The sequence below is a fragment of the Dermacentor andersoni genome, chromosome 5, assembly GCF_023375885.2.
Source record: "Dermacentor andersoni chromosome 5, qqDerAnde1_hic_scaffold, whole genome shotgun sequence".
NCBI lineage: Eukaryota > Metazoa > Arthropoda > Arachnida > Ixodida > Ixodidae > Dermacentor > Dermacentor andersoni.
In genome coordinates this window covers 107,580,954-107,598,794 of record NC_092818.1, presented here as the reverse complement: position 1 = coordinate 107,598,794, position 17,841 = coordinate 107,580,954, and positions in this window count along the sequence as shown.

The following is a 17,841-nucleotide window of genomic DNA, read 5'->3' as shown; positions in this document are numbered from 1 at the left end:
AAGCGGGCGTTGTGACCGGCGTAGCCACAGCCAAAGCATATTGGCCTATCGTCGTACGTATGCCGCGAGTTTATGACTGCAGCTCCAGTCCAGGTCACAGGACGTGGTGGACGTGGCGTACTGTGAAAAAATGGGACGGCGACTTGTGGTCGAGGCCTAGGTACCGCGTCGGCGTAATTGCATGAGAGGAGGAGCTGCAGCTGCAGATGATGGTAGAGGCCTGGTGACGACTTCAGCATGACTGAGAGGCGCCACTGCAGGGATTTGTCGGCAGTGGAGAGGCAAGATCCTCCAAATTTTTTGCGCAATCGCGTGAGCGCTCGAAATCTGAAGCGGGCATTGAATATGCGGCGGCTGAGAGAAAGGCACTAATCAGAGCCAGGTGGGCAACTTCCTGGTGCACAAATGACTTAATTTCGGCAAGCAGCGTTGACTGGTCAGAAAGGGCAGCCAGTGTAGCCAGATGTTAGTCGTGCGAAGAAGGCAGCTCCACGTAGCTTTGGCACAGAGTAATTATTTCTGCCAGAGTGTGCGGATTTTGGCAAGCGGCATGTTAAGAACCTCGTCATCTACTCCCTTCATAACATTCTTGATTAGGTTTGAGTCTGACGTGGTCGCATGTACTCTCTTGCACAAGTCTAGAATGTCTTCTATGAAGCTCGTGAGGCTTTCCACACCCACGAAGTAGAAAATCACTTTGTTAGTTTTGCGGCATCATCCCATTTATTGTACACGCTTACCCTCCCGTACGTCCAGAGCCAATCCTCCGTATTATTGTCATCCGCGCCGCTCACAACAGCAGGGTCCCTTCGCGGAGCACACCGGCGCACACGACCGATGGAGGAGAAGGCGCCTGTGGGGATCCGTCCTCGGGCACGGTAGACGATAGCGTGCAGGATTCTAGTTCCAGCGTAGTCGTTTTCAACATACTCAGCACTTTCCACCATCTGTGAAGAGGTTTATTGGCTGCGGGCTGAGAGCGGCTAATGCAGCGGTCAAGCAGCAGCAAGAGACCGATCACGAGCAGCAATCGCCGTGCCCAACGCTGGCGATGACGATCGCCCTTCACATTATAACCTATCCACAAGATATATATACTGCTGCATTACCTTCGTCATGTGGAAATCCTCCATTGACGCTCCCAACGAACCACAACTTGATGTTCACGTCGATGGCGTCCCTTTGACGGCAATAATAGATATCAATAGATACTGGAGCCCAGGTGTCCATATTGAGTTGTAACCTCCGTCTTCGACTGAGGAAGGTTCTCACGCCTCCTACTACTCGAGCCGTACGCGTCGCCGATGGCAGCACTGTTGACGTCACTGGAATGTTTACTTCCCGTATAAGTATCGCCGACCGCCACGTTCCGGTTTTTTATAGTGCTGACCAATGGACCCCATGACCTAATCCTCGGACTCGACTTTCTTACGGCGCATTCAGCATTGATCCACTGTTCTGCCGGTACCCTTTGCCTCGAACTTCCTCTACTCGCGCATATTCGTGCCGAACTGCCGAACAGCTTTCGTAGTACCGCCTTCGTCCGCCTGCCGCCTAAATCCTTGACTTTCGTCGATTTGCTATAATCTTTTGCTGTGCCCGATGGTGATTACGTTACCACACCTGTTCTTGATGTCCTTTTGATGCGCAAGATTATTGCGCCCCGCTCCGTCGTCACCGTCACTGATAACCGAATACGCATCCCTGTCGTTAATTTTGGCCTGACGAAGGAAGCTCTACCCAAAGGCATATCGGTTGCAACGCTCCATGCTATCGGAGATGACCATGTCACGTCATTTTCCGTAGACATCTGCTCAGGTTCTTTACCATGTCCACAGGATGCTATTTGCCCTGACGCAGCATTTCGTCCCACAATTGCTGCGGACCTATTGCCCGAACAAGCAGCAGCTGTGTGTCGACTTTTCGTTTCCTACCCCATCTTCGACCTCAGCAACCGCCAATTGGACCAGACTTCAATTGTTAAGCATCACGTAAATACTGGTAATGGCAGCTATTCATCGCCGGCCATATCGAATTTCTGCTTCAGAGCGTAAGGTTGTTCAAGATAAAGTGTACAAGATGCTTACCAAAGGCATTGGTGAACCTTCGTTGAGCCCTTGGGCATCTCCCATGGTGCTTGTTAAAAAGAAAGATGGCACATGGCGTTTCTGCGTAGATTATCGTCATCTAAACCGCATTACCAAGAAAGGCGTCTACCCCTTGCCTCGCAATGACGACGCCCTCGATTGTCTCCACGGTGCCAACTACTTTTCATCAATATTCCTGCGGTATGGTTATTGGCAGATCTCGGTGGATGAAAAAGACCAAGAGAAGACCGCGTTCGTCATTCCTTATGGTCTATATCAATTCAAAGTTATGCCATTCGGTCTATGCAACGCCCCAGCAACGTTCGAACGTATGATGGACTCGTTGCTTCAAGGGTTCAAAGGGTCAACATGCCTCGGCTCCCTAGATGACGTTGTCGTATTTTCGCCTACATTTCAGACACACCTTGAGTGCTTATCAACTGTTCTTCAAGTTTTGCGCCAGGATGCACTCCAACTAAATTCCTCGAAGCGTCACTTCAGTAGTCGGTAGATTACAGTACTGGGCCACCTCGCCGACGTTTACGGTATTCAACCAGACCAGGAGAAAATTTGTGCTGTCACGTGTTTTCCGGTATCTCAGTCTGTCAAAGACGTCCGAAGTTTTGTAGGTCTCAGCTCCTACTTCCGACGCTTCGTTAAAGACTTCGCAGCGATTGCTCAACTTCTCACTGATCTTCTGAAGAAGGACATGCCGTTTATGTGGGGCCCCGCTCAAACTGCCGCGTTTGCCCACCTCACCAAGGGTCTCACCGCACCACGTATAATGGCCCACTTTGACCCGTCCTCTCCTACAGAGGTGCGTACTGATGCCAGTGCTCACTTTATCGGAGCCGTCATAGCCCAGCGCCAACAGGGTCAAGATCGCGTTATCGCATACGCTAGTGCCTCCTCACAGCAGCGGAGCGCAACTATTCGATTACAGATCGTGAATGCCTGGCTCTTGTCTGGGCGGTTTCGGAATTCCGCCCGTACTTGTATGGCACGCACTTCTCTTTAATCACATACAACCAGGCGCTCGGCTGGCTTTCCTCACTCAAAAATCCTACCGCACGGCTTCGTCGCTGGGCTCTGCGGCTGCAAGAATATTCCTAAGCAGTGGTGTACAAGTCGGGCCGATTACATCAAGACGCAGAGTGTTTATCACGCTATCCAGTGGACATACCACCCGCTGACCCTGACCCCGTTACCGACGCTTGCGTTTTCTCCGTTTCTCAGCTGCTACACGTTGCCGACGAGCAACACCGTGGTGCCACTTTCGCACCCTCATTCATGGCTTGGAATCTTCCCCTTCTGATTCGTCCCTTCACCTGTTTGTTCTCCGGGATGGTGCATTATACCGCCACAATGTATCTCCTGATGGTCCTGCCCTACTCCTCGTTATTCGTAAACAATGCCGGTCAGCTGTTCTCCAATAACTTCACAATTTACCAACGGCAGGTCACCTTAGCGTCTTCCGCCCCTACGACAGGATTCCCCGACGCTTCTTTTGGCCAGGCCATGCCCACTCCGTCCGGAAATGCGTTGCGGCGTGTGAAAAATGCCTGCGCCGATAAACACAATTGACGCTCCCTGCCGGGTGCCTTCAATCGCTCGACATTCCTTCAGAGCCGTTCTTTTGCGTTTTCTTGGACTTACTTGGCCCTTTCCCTCTGTCTACGTCTGGCAACAAGTGGGTCGCTGTGGGGACAGATTAGGCCACGCGTTACATCACCAGAGCGCAACAAGCTGCGGCACAGATGTAGCCGATTTTCTTTGACGCGACGTGATTCTGCAGCATGGTGCTCCGCACCAACTGCTCACAGACTGTGGTTGGACATTTCTTACTCAAGTCTTCGCCGACATCCTGCAGTCCTGCTCCACCAAGCACAAGCTGACTACGTCTTACCATCCACAGACTAATGGTCTCACTTAGCGTCTGAATCACACCTTAACAGACATGCTTGCAAAGTACGTCTCGTACGACCATACTGATTGGGACCTTGCTCCACGCTATGTCACTTTTGCATAAAATTCCTCGCTTCACGACCCTGCCGCTTATTCCCCGGTCTTTCTGCTGTTCGGCCGAGTGCCCACATTGCCACTGGACGCATTCCTTCCATCGCCGCAGCAGAGACCAGCGAGTATGCACTTGACGCTATCACCAGGGCAGCCCAAGCGCACGGAATTGCCTGCGCTCGCCTCCTGACCTCTCAAGAGAATCAACGGCGCTTGTACGATCATCAACACAGAGACGTCCACTTTTCGCCTGGATCTCTGGTACTCCTGTAGTACCCGACTCGTCACGTTGGCCTGTCAGAAAACCTCATGTCTCGGTACACAGGCCCATATCGCGTGCTGGGGGCCGCGACTCCAGTTACGTAGGAAATCGTCCCACTCAGTACCAGTGCCTCATCTGCCCCAAATTCCACTGACGTTGTGCATGTCACAGGCCTCAATCCATATTATTCTCATGTTATCACCGATATTTCGACGCCCCGGGACGGCGCTTCTGCCACTGGGGCTAATGATACATGCATATTGCGTGTTTCTTGTGGCTGATGCACGCGTGCGCCCCGACGAAGACGATGAACGCTCTCTGGCTCTCGAGCTGTCAGCTGAACTGGCCAGTGCTGCCGTTACCCTTTGTAGATAGGTATACGTTGTGAATAGCCTCCAGTCTCAATTCATATATATATATATATATATATATATATATATATATATATATATATATATATATATAGACGAGATGAAAGGGGGTTAACCGAGGGGCCCAATTTTTATTAGTCATATCATAAGAAGCCAACAAACACTGACACCAAGGACAACATAGGGGAAATTACTTGTGCTTAATAAATGAAATCAAGAAACGATAAATTAATGGAAATTAAATTGGATGAAAAAACAACTTGCCGCAGGTGGGAACCGAACCCACAACCTTCGCATTTCGCGTGGGATGCTCTACCAATTGAGCTACCGCGGCGCCGTTTTCCCATCCACTTCCTTGGGTATTTATGTGTCCTTCGCGAAATGCGAAGGTTGTGGGTTCGGTTCCCACCTGCGGCAAGTAGTTTTTTCATCCAATTTAATTTCCATTAATTTATCGTTTCTTGATTTCATTTATTAAGCACAAGTAATTTACCCTATGTTGTCCTTGGTGTCAGTGTTTGTTGGCTTCTTATGATATGACTACATATATATATATATATATATATATATATATAGAGAGAGAGAGAGAGAGAGAGAGAGAGAGAGAGCTTAAGTGAATCCTGGAAGGCTTGCCTGTCAGCATGCGCGTGTATCATAAAGAATGACCTGATATACCCAGTGCACTACACATACACGCAACATACACAAAATATACCACAACGTACAACGAACAAACCAATCAATTGTCGCATAGAGACTCGTGTCTATAAGTAACGTTAGAGGTGCTTTGGTTGGGTGAGGGGAACACGACGTGTTAGTCCATGGTCCAAGGGCGTGCCTCAGCTTCAGGCATGGCAATCTGTATTGATTTCGAGCGTTAGGGTAGTGTGAATCACTTTCTAATGAGAATTGTCTGCACAAACAGATTAAAAGCGGTTTGTCTTAACCTACGTTGCATGCAGGGCAGAGTGGTGATCTTTCTGTGAAACAAACACACACAATTAGTAGATAACTAAAATGTCCATCAAGCTGCTTGCAATTACAGAAATATGCTAATACCTTTTCTTGGTCATAAGGGTATTTTGAAAAAGCTACTTGCCTATGTTCAGAAAAATAATCGGGTGACCATGGACGTCTTTTTCTGGCATCAGCATGAGCAATTCTCGTGCTGCCGAAGGTACCTTGGACGGTAAAAAGTCGCAGTAGATGGGGCCACAAGCAGTGCGAATCTTGTAATAATTCCGAATGGTCTGCATGGCAGCATCTACATCGTACTTCCTCACGCGAAGAAAACGGAGAAGGAAGTTATCGTCTTTCCTGGAGTTGAGTTCCGGTTCGTCTGTGTAAAATGAAATTTCTCACGTGAGGCGCGTATATGCTTAAGCCTAACGACTCGTGGATTTAGAGCAGATTTAGAGGAGATGTGTTGCACAGTTTATAATACTTTTTCAGTAACGAGGAGCGGTAAAAAATGGTTTACTTACAAAATATACGGCCAAGACTAATGTTCTGACTAGATTTTAAATGTTAACTTGTGCTCATATACCAAACGTCACTGCTACTCAAGTGTAATCCAACACTACATCTTTCAGAAGGTGAAGTGCATGACAACGTGCCAATTTTCAGAATTGCTTGCCCGAGCCCAATTGGATGCTGTATAAAAGCATGCGGATTACAAAAGGCTGTCATTACGGAACCTTTCTACAGTTCCTGTGTGATTGAGGATTGTGCATTCATTTATATACAATTAATATTGTAACTACACCTTTGGGCAGTCCGGCTTGACGTTAAAAAAAAGAAAAAATAAGCAGTACAGTGAGAGATCTGATTGCTATGTCGATTAAAACTTTCTACAAATAGGGTGTGTATGCATTCGAGAGCGTGGTTACAAATGAAGTAACAATCAGTGAATGGGAGAACCAACAGATAGTTCCGAAGTTAGAAACGGGGGTAGATGGGTGTGGCGGCGTTTCAAGGCTTGCCGGGGAAAATGAACACTTCCCGTAAAACAGTTAATTATGCTTGATAATTTTGGGAAGAGTACACCTTCGGATTCACACTCTAACAAGATTTGGAATTCGTCGGTGAACTAGTGAAGCTTCGATAAATCGACAAAGTCACACTGAAGTCGGAAAAACACCCTTTCATATAGCGAAAACATTTTTGCTGCTGTTCATTCAATATATTTACAGATGCCATGGAGGCTTCAACATGCTTGTAAAGATGAACGTTACAACGCATCATAGCCCATCAAATCAAAGAAAACTACAAGGCACTGCTCACGCAACACATCACACCCATCGTGAAATAGATTCCCAGACATGCGGACTGACTCGATATTGAGGCGGTCCACAAGGCAGCAGCCGAGTTTCTTGTCAGCTGAAGTAACTATCTGTGACTATCTCCCCGCAGAAACTGGCTTTCGCATTCGACAGGGGACTCGAACGCCGCAGTTATCGGCGCTCCGATTGTAGGCCCTGATCCCTACATAGAACGGCCTTTGAGGCGGAAAGTGTGATGCAAACAGTTTCGCTAAATTCCGCAAAAATAAAGAAGACAGATTACATTCGAAAGGACATTTGTCATTAGCCGTTGATTGTCCTTATGAACCACTTAAGCATGCGATTTCTCTCGCGAGCCAAGCATTTTCCCCCATCTGCTTAAGTTGCAATTAAATTCTTATAAAGACACAGAAGGTCTGAAAAGGTTCTCAAATACGTCACCTGACACAATCTGCATGAGTCTCTGTACAGCAGTTTTCCTCCTTGAAGGAGTTTCTCCAAGCTCTTTTTCAGCGATGTGTTGCAGGCTGAGTGGAAGCGCCCCTTCGGAGTTATCAAATTCTTCATTTACGGATACTTTTCTATAGACACCCAACATAGCAGAAGCTTGCAAAACGTTACTTGTAGGTAGTGAAGGCACAGGTCCACAGCAGCTGTACAAATACATCTCTACCAGACACGCGCGCACAAAAACAGCTCTGACATTATAATTTACGGAATGCGACGTCATACCACGTATGTCATTTGCCCTACACGTATGCGATCACGCCTTCGTTTTTTGGCACTGATGCTAAGGACTGCAGCTGTGTGCCCTTCATGGAAATCACGATGGATAAAAAGAAAACAAAATGAAGAAAAGGTGGTTGTATAGTGTTTGTTTTATTTCTTTTATTCGTTCACTTTATACTGTTTTCGTTTTTAGTACTCTTTGGCACTTTGCGATAACCACAGTGACAGTTATGTTTAGCCTTACCATCACACGGCAGACAAATGCGAAAACATACGCGTACTATTTTGACGGTCGCCGCACTCGGCACTGCGATGTCATCGGCACTGAAAGTGCCAGAAAAGCTTCATCTGGGGCATGTGGAGAGGCCGAAATAACTTCGATTCCATGGGCCAGAATGGACGCTGCGTGATACCCTAGCGTTCTTCCACATGCTTCACGTTAAGAAAGTGTACCTCGTGGTTCACTACCGGGCACCTAACGCAATAGACCCATACATAAATTTACAGTTCTTGCCCGCTCTTATTTGACCTGAAGATACCTCATTTCGCCACCTGCTGGTGGATGTTGCTTTTACTAACGCTTATTCATTCCGAAGCAGAGTGGCGGGCAGTGCCAATTGTTCTTACAGATATGGCACCCAAGAAACCCTCAAGCGATCGTTGTGCGACAACCCACCATGCGAAATTGAGAGTTGAGAGACATGAACTTGGGACAGCTTTAATGAAATAAGACGACAGGCGTTTTGTAGAAGTCTCCGAAAGCAAGCAACCTTCTCGCATTTATTATCATTACTGACTCTCCATTTTAAATGCCGTTTTCCTGTATTTCTCATCTTACCTTCCTTGACAGCATTGGCAACCTGCTTCATTTTCGTCAGCTTCCGCTACCATCCATGAATTCTTACAGTCTTATATTCTCCCAACCTTTTGTCATAATCCCTCTAGAGACAGATGGAATAACGTTTCGAATGGAATCCTATTACCTCTTGCCTCTCCACCCTTCATAATCAAGTGTTTTCAGGATCCCTTGCGGCCCTCCAGTGCTGATCAGATATAGGTCGGAGATTGAAGTCGTTTAATCAAGGTTCCTTGTTATCAAAATCATATCTCTTGGAGCTATATCCAGTAGGTTCGACCGATACCGTTCGTCAAAGTTTATTTTCATACCGTGGTGGCTTCATAGCTCTGTCATTGCACTGCAGACGTTGGCTTTTCCCACAAAGTAGCCGCGTCTGTAAGGCTCAGATTCCTATCTGCTACAAGCCACACAGATCTTCCAAATGCTTCGTGATGAAGGCTGCGTGCTAGATTTGCAGTTTGATAGCGATTGTGATGCGAAACAACCGCTTCCAGCGCATGCTTTCAGCCGCCATTGAAGTGGCTGTAACGAGCCAAGAACGTCTTCAAATCTCGTATTACTCTATTTGTAAGGAATTGGCTTTCAAATGGTAAGGGGCCGCTAAACACAGTCCGACGCCGCGTTGCCACGCCGATGTGCGAAGCTTGTCACCACGAAAAGCGTGTCAGGTACAGGAGATTTACATTCTTTCATATACCTCTTTAGACAAGCGAAAGAGCGTAGTTACCGCCTTCCTTGCGAGTGCTTTCAGCACTGGCCACAAATCCAGTGCGTTCGCATATTAGCACTAAAAGTACTTGGGGCCGTTACACACCTACCACCTTCTTTTTAAGAGATGAATTACTTTAATTAGAATATCTGAGTAGGTCCGCAATATTATGACGTTTCCTCTAAGTCTGAATTTACCCTGGCATAGTTGGCACTCCTGAGTGCCCTAGTCTCATCAGTTTTCACGTTTCTACAATAAACAAATCAGGAAATGTTTTTAAAGTCTTCCACAAGCCCTCGTGCACTCCTGATTCAGGACTGTTATGACAGAATTATGACTCAACACATATCAACGCACGTGCATCTGGCTATTCTTCACTTTTAAGTCTCGTGTTCCCTCCCATAGCATGACGAAGTTCCCGATTCTGGCGCTCGCTACTCGGGGTACGTGAAGTGTTGGCAACACATATGCATTCTGCATTCCGATGTTCTATTCCCTGGCGATGCAGCACTTCCAACGTAAATTTCTCGATCTTACTGATCCATGGAGCCACCCCTTCTTTAGCCTGGCCTACTTGATGAACGTGTGTTAATGCTTTGGTGTCAGTAAACAGCATAAAACTGCGGCTTTGTAACTAGCTCTTGCAATGTCTTAGGGCCACGAGGAGATAACTGCGAAAGCCTTTTTCTTCTGTTTGTGTAATTCACCTACGTTTTAAAAGCGTGCGCGTAGTAGTATGAGCCATTCACTTTTTGCTGCCTCCCGCTGGGCTTCCACGTGTCAGGTTGATAGACGTTTGCCTCAGCTATAGTGCCAAACGTGAGTGTACGATTCGAATGCAGATTGCTTTGGAAAGAGCAGGCAGCAGTGGTCCTGGCGTGTCGGACTAGTTAGACAGTGCACTGAAACTGTTTCTTAGATTTTTTTCTCAGGATCGCTTTTTAAGCACCTCCAGTTGTCGACCGAAGCCTCAGTTCACCGCTGCAAGTTAATCGCCAGTGCCTGCGAAACGAATACCTGCCGAGGGCTGAAGATTTTATTTGCCACGAGCATCCATAAACCAAAAGGCGCATAGGCATTGAACTGCGAGCGATAAGATGTGCGGTCTCCATTGATCTCGTGGCGAACAGGTAGCAGTGGCTGCGGCGAGTTGAACTGGTTCGACCATCGTTTTTTCCCAGGTTAGTGCATACCTTTAACCCAAACTGTTTTCTTTCCCCTTGTGTTTACGCTGCATCTGCGGCTGCAATGGTACTTGTGTTACATTGGCTGCACTGGCGCAATTCTGTGGCTAGTTATTTATGTATGCCAGTTTTCATTACACTATGTCAAACAAGACCCCTGCTCAACCTGTAGAAAGGTCATTGCACCTGAAACGTCAAGCTTTCTTCGTTTCGAGTGTCTAGGTCATTTTCACAGTGGTGACAGTAGTGGTGTTACGGCAAGGCGTTAAGGGCTATGTAAAGTGCTCAGACAAAGTCTTGTGAATGCGCAATAAGCCAGAAAAAATTATCTACGAACGTGGTCAAAGAAACGCTCAAGGATTTTGGTATCCAACTTAGTTTAATAAGCAGAAAACATGACATTCTGAAGCCTGTTGAAGAGACAGCACCGATCATTGACGCCTCGGTTAAATTGATCTCTGACAAATATGACGAAGTCATCAGCAGGCATATGCAACATCCTGCAGATATAAATGGCCTAAGGATACCCGTGGCTAGAATTGAGAAGCAAAAGCATCACAAGACCCTCTAGCGCTTCAGCAAGAAATAAATTATCTTCAATTCCGACTCATTATAATTAATTTAGAATTTGGAAATATTCCTGTAACTCCAAGTAGAACTTTCATGCCAAAAGTCAGCGAGCTTGCTGGTGCTCTGGACACTCGTGGATTGACTGAACATGACATTGCCTCACTCCACACATTACCGTATAAATGAAATTATATCCGTGGGGTAATATTAAGCTTCATCAAAAAACAGGAGAAACGTGGTTTGAGGGCCGAGAGAAACTATGATACAGCTAAGATCATGGTTTAGTTATGGAGAATATTACAAAGCGAACCAGAAATCTTATATGAGCGGCTCGCAAGTACACCAGAACCCTAGGCTTCTGCATTGCGTGGCATAGGAGTGCCGGATCCTAGTTCGTAGGAACAATGGTAGGCCTGTTTAAACATGAAGTTTCGCGCACAGGCAGACTATGCCTACCACTGCAGGCAACGAAACCTCACTTCACAATGTATAGTTTGTACTGCCAGCCAGAATACCTTGCGTCTGGCCTGGCATTTGTCCGCAACGCTTTGAAATGTGTTCACCTAACCTTCAACGTGCTGCCAATAAGGCATATGAACTTGACCACTTGTTCGCGCACTTCAACTTTTATTTTTATATTGTCATGTTCACAGTAATCTGCTATATTCAGAACCTATCCGTTATAAATTTACCTTTATATTATATAATTTATTTAAGCAGAACCTGAAGACGTGGTGGAGAGGTTCCGCTGTTATTAGACCAAGAAATATCACAGGAGATCTCATTGCCAACTTCACTGTAATTTCCAATGATTACGAAGTTCTTGCCGTTAAAACAAAGCATTTAATTACTAGCACCAGATACCGACTACCTGGTTGAAATTGTGCAGCTTTTCTACCTTTTCTATAAACATCGTTTAGCTATGTCGCCACTAATCGCTGTGACGTTGTCCTGGGCGAGAAGTTCAACGTTCGTATGCTTCCATACACACCAAGCTTGCGCGCTCTGCAGCCTTTTGCCACACCTTATGGGCTGGCGAATGTCATAAGTGAACCCACTAGAAATAAATGAAATTCTGAAACTCAAATATCTTCTAATAACTAGATTGGGAACTGCTGTCTCATTTTCTGGCACCATCTTCACGGGAATTAGCTACGATCTAATCAAATTCATGTTCATAGACATATCATTCCGAATTTATGAAATTCCATAAATTCGCTAAACGTTTAGTGCGCAAAATAGCGCCACAGACCATAGCGTGTTCGCGTAATGATTGGTGGGGCTGACTAGCACTGTATTTATGCGAATGCTCATCCCGAGAATACCTGCAGCTGCTTTATGCACGGGTTCAAAGGTCTATGAACCAAATGTTTCCTATCCGTATGAAGCCGGAAATAGAAAAACAGGAAACCATGGATCGTTAAGAAACGGCTTCGCAATATATCAGAAAGAAATTACCTGTTTAAAATTTTACTGCTATCATAAATAATAGCCCACTGCATGAGTCGAAAACAAACTCAAACAAATTTCAGAAAAAATTAAGAAGGCGAAGATATATTATATAAACTTCTCTTCCTATGAGGGGCAAACGGATCCTAAATGGAACGCTATAAGGAGATAATAGATCGAGGTGGTTCATTTGCAATTCCTTGCACATTAATTCCGAATAATGAAGTAATGAGCGGTATTGTACTCGAGGATGCCTTTAACGAATATTTTGTCAACATTTTTTTTATTGGCATGGCCACTCAGGTAACTATGAACAGATCAAGAACCGGAATAATTGCAGTAAGTTTATTTCCCCTGTAACTATCAGAGAAATGATAAATATGTTTAGCAACTTGAAGAACAACTAAATATGCGAAGCAGGCAATATATAGATGGGGCGAGTAAAACATGTTTTTCTGGCTTAGAACGACAGAAAGCTGAGCTAGTTGGTAAGGGTTCATAATGCAAAAAAAGAGGTGAGGCGTGCAGACAGGACACAAGAGTAGAGAAGTAGACAACATGAGCGCCGACTATCAACTGAAGGGAGCACTGAGGCGAAAAAAGACAGCTATAGCGCGCCCTCTCATTTTAACCTTTACTCTTGCCTTAGAGAAAGCACCCTTCCCCTGTCGTACGCAGCTTGCGAAAGGTATTCCGATATGCAAAAAGAACTTAAAAACGAGGTTGGCAATTACCCCTCTATGCTCATACTCCCTGTTCTTAGGATGAGATTTGAAAAAAAATTTTTTTGGTCCTTGCAGTTAAACACCGCATTATCACTTAAGCCCAGTATAAATTATTCGCCTCACGTTCCACAGAACCAGCACTAATAGGCCAAAACGAATTCATTTTGCATTCGATAGAAAACAAACATATTGTTTTGAGTTTGCTTATTCACTTCAATAAAGCCCTCGAGTGTCTTTTACACGAACTGATATCCCAAAACCAGAGGCATATGGCTTCAGCGGGCACACGATATCGCTGCTGCGATAGTACGTAAGAGAATGTAAGCGGCATGTCGAAATAAGCAGTGCTTTTCTACCTGATCTTTCCACCTCATTTTTCGTCCACCTGATCTATCAGGTGGACAAAACATCACGTGATCGATCAGGACTTTAGCCAACAAAGTCGTAATGGAACTTCAAAAAATTTCGCAAGAAGAATAGATTAACAATTAACGTCTCTAAAAGCAATGCGATTTTCTTTTTTTTAATGCATACAAACCAGTTGACGATAACAGGTGAATACTTTATGATTATAAATCAACGCAGGCAGTTAATGAATTCGTCTCCTTATGTGTTGTATATTGTATTGGATTGTCCTGGTACCATTACATTCAGTAGATAACTGGAAAGTTCTCATCTGCTCTTGGGGCTTTGTGGCAGCTTCAGTACATATAGTTCCACTACCTATAAAGTTATTCATCTGTTATACCTTATTCTTTTATCATACTAATTATGGTCACGAGGTCTTTGGAACAACTGCCTATACTAACAAGACAGTAATATATACACCAGTCGCAAAAGATAGCTATAATGGCTATCTATAATCCGCCTTTACAAATGACCGAGTCGTTCTTTTTACATGTACGAATTGTGAACATATTTCTCACATATATCAAAATGCATTTGGGGGTAGCCAACAAACACTATTACGACATGAGTTGCTAACACAAATATCCATAATTCACGCAACGCGGATACCATGGGAACAAGTGCCATATTCAATATGCACGAACAAAATAGAGCAAACGAAGGTAACCGTAGACTCTTCCAGGCTACCCAACAAAATTCTGGCCGCAAATGCATGACCAGAAGGTACCACAATTGATAACTTCATTGACGCCTGCTTGGCATCATGAAAAAAATATATTCATATTCTTATTTGTTACTTTCTTACTTAATTCTGCACCCAGTCCTTTCCTTTATTTTTTGTCCTGATTGTCTTTGATATGATCATCTTAAATGAATCTCTAGCATACTATTATCTTCTCTTTTGAAGAATGGTCAGTCGAATTCTAGTCACGCTGACAATTTCAGCTTGACTTCAAAATGAAATGTACTTATGTGCATTTTATGTTGAACAAACATTGATTTGGTATTTTTTTAAATCAGGCTATGTCAGTATACAGTCAGACAAAATGGTCTCGGTGGATTCAACATATATGTAGTAGCATTAGCATACTGAAGACTATGCAATAGGAACGTGTTTCTGCGTTAGACCTTGTAGTGTATTATTTAGTGAATGCGAAGAAACGTGCTGCCACTACTAAGAATAATTGGTAAAAGTGCAGGTCCTCTAGTTTTACGAGTTGCATGATCATTCTTCCATCAAAAGCCTTGCCGAGGAAAATTCCTTCTTGCAAATGAATTCACATTTCTTGATAGTGAATTTGGTAGCGCTTGACTCAGTACTTCTAGGACTTCAGATAAGTGTATCACATCATACTCGTTTGTTTTCGAGTGTACGATTGTATTATTAATGTAGACTTTGCCCAACTTTCCTTTACAACGAACTAAAATATAACTCATCACTTTCTAAAACCACATTCCAGAATTTTTCGACGCTCATGGCAACCTGCTTAATCTAAATATGTCACATTCTGTCTCAAATGCGACGAATTTCTGCGTTTTATCTTTTCATTGGACTTTGCAGCATCCTCTACGTATGTCTCATTTTCGTAAAGATACGCAGTGGCCTGTCTGATAGATGGTTTGTTTGTTTGTTTGTTTGTTTGTTTGTTTGTTTGTTTGTTTGTTTGTTTGTTTGTTTGTTTGTTTGTTTGTTTGTTTGTTTTACGCGGGGTACTAGAAAATAGAACAGTTACGTTTGCTTGTTATTTATTAATCTGTTATTTGTAATAAGTGGAATAATCTGTTCTCCTTTTGTAGTGATGGTGACTAGTGAAGGGAATGAGAAAGTCAATGATCGAATCATACCAGAAACAAGTATTCCTTGAAGCTCTTGCTTTAGCTTGAAGCTTTGAAGCTAAAGCAAGAGCATTCCTTGAAGCTCTTGCTTGACCTGGGCTGTATGGTTGTTTCTGACAACCGACACTTCTCGCAACTCGAACAGAACATCCACAGAAGTTGTAGGTGTCGGATATGTGGCTACACATATGAGTTCCGGGAACTTAGACTCAGCACCTCCGGAACAAGCAACGGTGCTTCTCGTTTTCTCGATTGTAGCGCCAGTTTTACTTTGTTCCTCCGTAGTGTTCACGTCATTCTACAATAAATTATACTGGAAAAGCTAACTGTCTGGTCGTGATAAGATAAATTCAAACTACATACCATACAACACCAAGTACTTTGTCGCAATATCCTGGTTAATAATTGGAAATTTTCGTCTTTCCATTGTTCGAACTACTTCGATTTCTCATAATAGATATCGACAAAAAAGTTAGCTCCTGCATTATCGCTGTGTCCGTGAAAATAATCGTCCTCACCTGGCCTTTCGCTGCATATATATATATATATATATATATATATATATATATATATATATACAGGGTGTCCCAGCTCATTTTAGCCAGAGTTTACAAGCATACAAGTGTCACGTAGCTGGACAGAACAAATGTAATGTTGTTTGCTGTCGCTTGGAGATACTCAAACAACTTTCTTTCATTCCGCCTAATTAGATAAATATTCTTAATTAATTAATCAGCTTCTCCAGTATTATAATTCGATGAAAAGTATCAATGAGAAAATTGCCGCGCGACTGGCCGCTCGAGACACTTTGCGTGTGTTCGCGGGCTTCTTTCATGCTAGGAAAAACACTCTTGTGTAGCAGATATTGAGGAACAGAAGGCTGTATCGGCAGTTGTTCATGTCGCTCTACATTTTCTCATTGACACTTTTACTATAATTATAACATTTATGTAGTTGATTAATTAATATAGGCTAATTAAGCAATTAAGTGAAATAAAAATGTTATTTTGAGCATGTCCAAGCGACTGCAAACAACATTACCTTTATTCTATCCAGCTACGGGGTATTTGCATATCTTTAAACTCTGGCTAAAGTGGGACATCCTGTATATAGCTGTACTGATTGCTAGCAGCGAATATCTCTTCTACTGCGCCTGCGTGCCCTCAAACGGCCTTGTAATCGAGCTGTTGTCTTTGACCTCCATGTCGTTGGCAAGCACGCTGGGCAAAATTTCTTGATTCCATCTGGCGTAGTTCTTGCAATGGAAACGAAGCTTTTCCTGGAAGACAAAAAAGAGGAAGAGATGATTGACATGCACAGAACATTATACTAATCCCTCCACCACTGCGTGTAATGCATACCTCTGGGCCTGTATTCATATAGACAAGAAAAGTGCTTACACCTAAACTGTTTGTCAGAACAGATGCCTGCCAATGGCTATATTGGACACATTATCCAAGGCGATCAGCCTGTCACGAATAGCACTTATGAACAAAAAGCCTTGTGAATTCGGCCACTGGTCTCATGCAAGAATGAGGAATTTAATGAAAGGAATATATTGGTAAGAATAATTTACAGAGCACTTGTGCTCATTACAATGTCATGAATAATGTAACCATTAACAACTCCCAAACGAATCAACCCACTTTTAAATATAAGAAACGAGTCAAACTTTCTCCTAGACATCCCGCGTAGATTTATTTAAGTGCCTACTGGTAATTGGAATAATAGAAGGGCATGATCATCATACCTTGCTGGTGCAGCAGCGCACTGACACGGACACAGAGAAGACACACAAGACGACACTCGCTGCCGTCGTCTTGTGCAGCGAGTGTCGTCTTGTGTGTCTTCTCTGTGTCCGTGTCAGTGCGCTGCTTCCCCAGCAAGGTATGATGATCAATCACCAACTAGCTCAACTTTCCACATTACTGAGAAGGGCATGAGGAGTGCGAGGAAATCAGAATAATCCAGAACATCAGTATAAGCGTTTCTGCAATCAAGCCTGTCTTTCTGTGCTCTGGTACACTTGTATTTAGCAATCACTGAACGAAACCCTATCAACGTCTAACATGACTTTCCCCTCACGAGGCTTTGTACAACGTCGACATAGTGCCCCACATGCCGTTTCAAGCCCAGCAGCTGTAGCCGTGGCTGTGTACAGCTGTCGCCTACATTCTATGCTGTCCTTGAATACAGCGCATGGCTTCTATATCGGTAGCTTTGACCTTGCTGTAGCAACTAACCGTTTAAAAGGTCGTCCGCTGCCTTCGTCGAGGAAAAATCAAAAATGCTTTCAACAACCTTTGGACGTGACGAACTTCAGTCAGTGTACAGCGTTCCAATGGACGACCTCG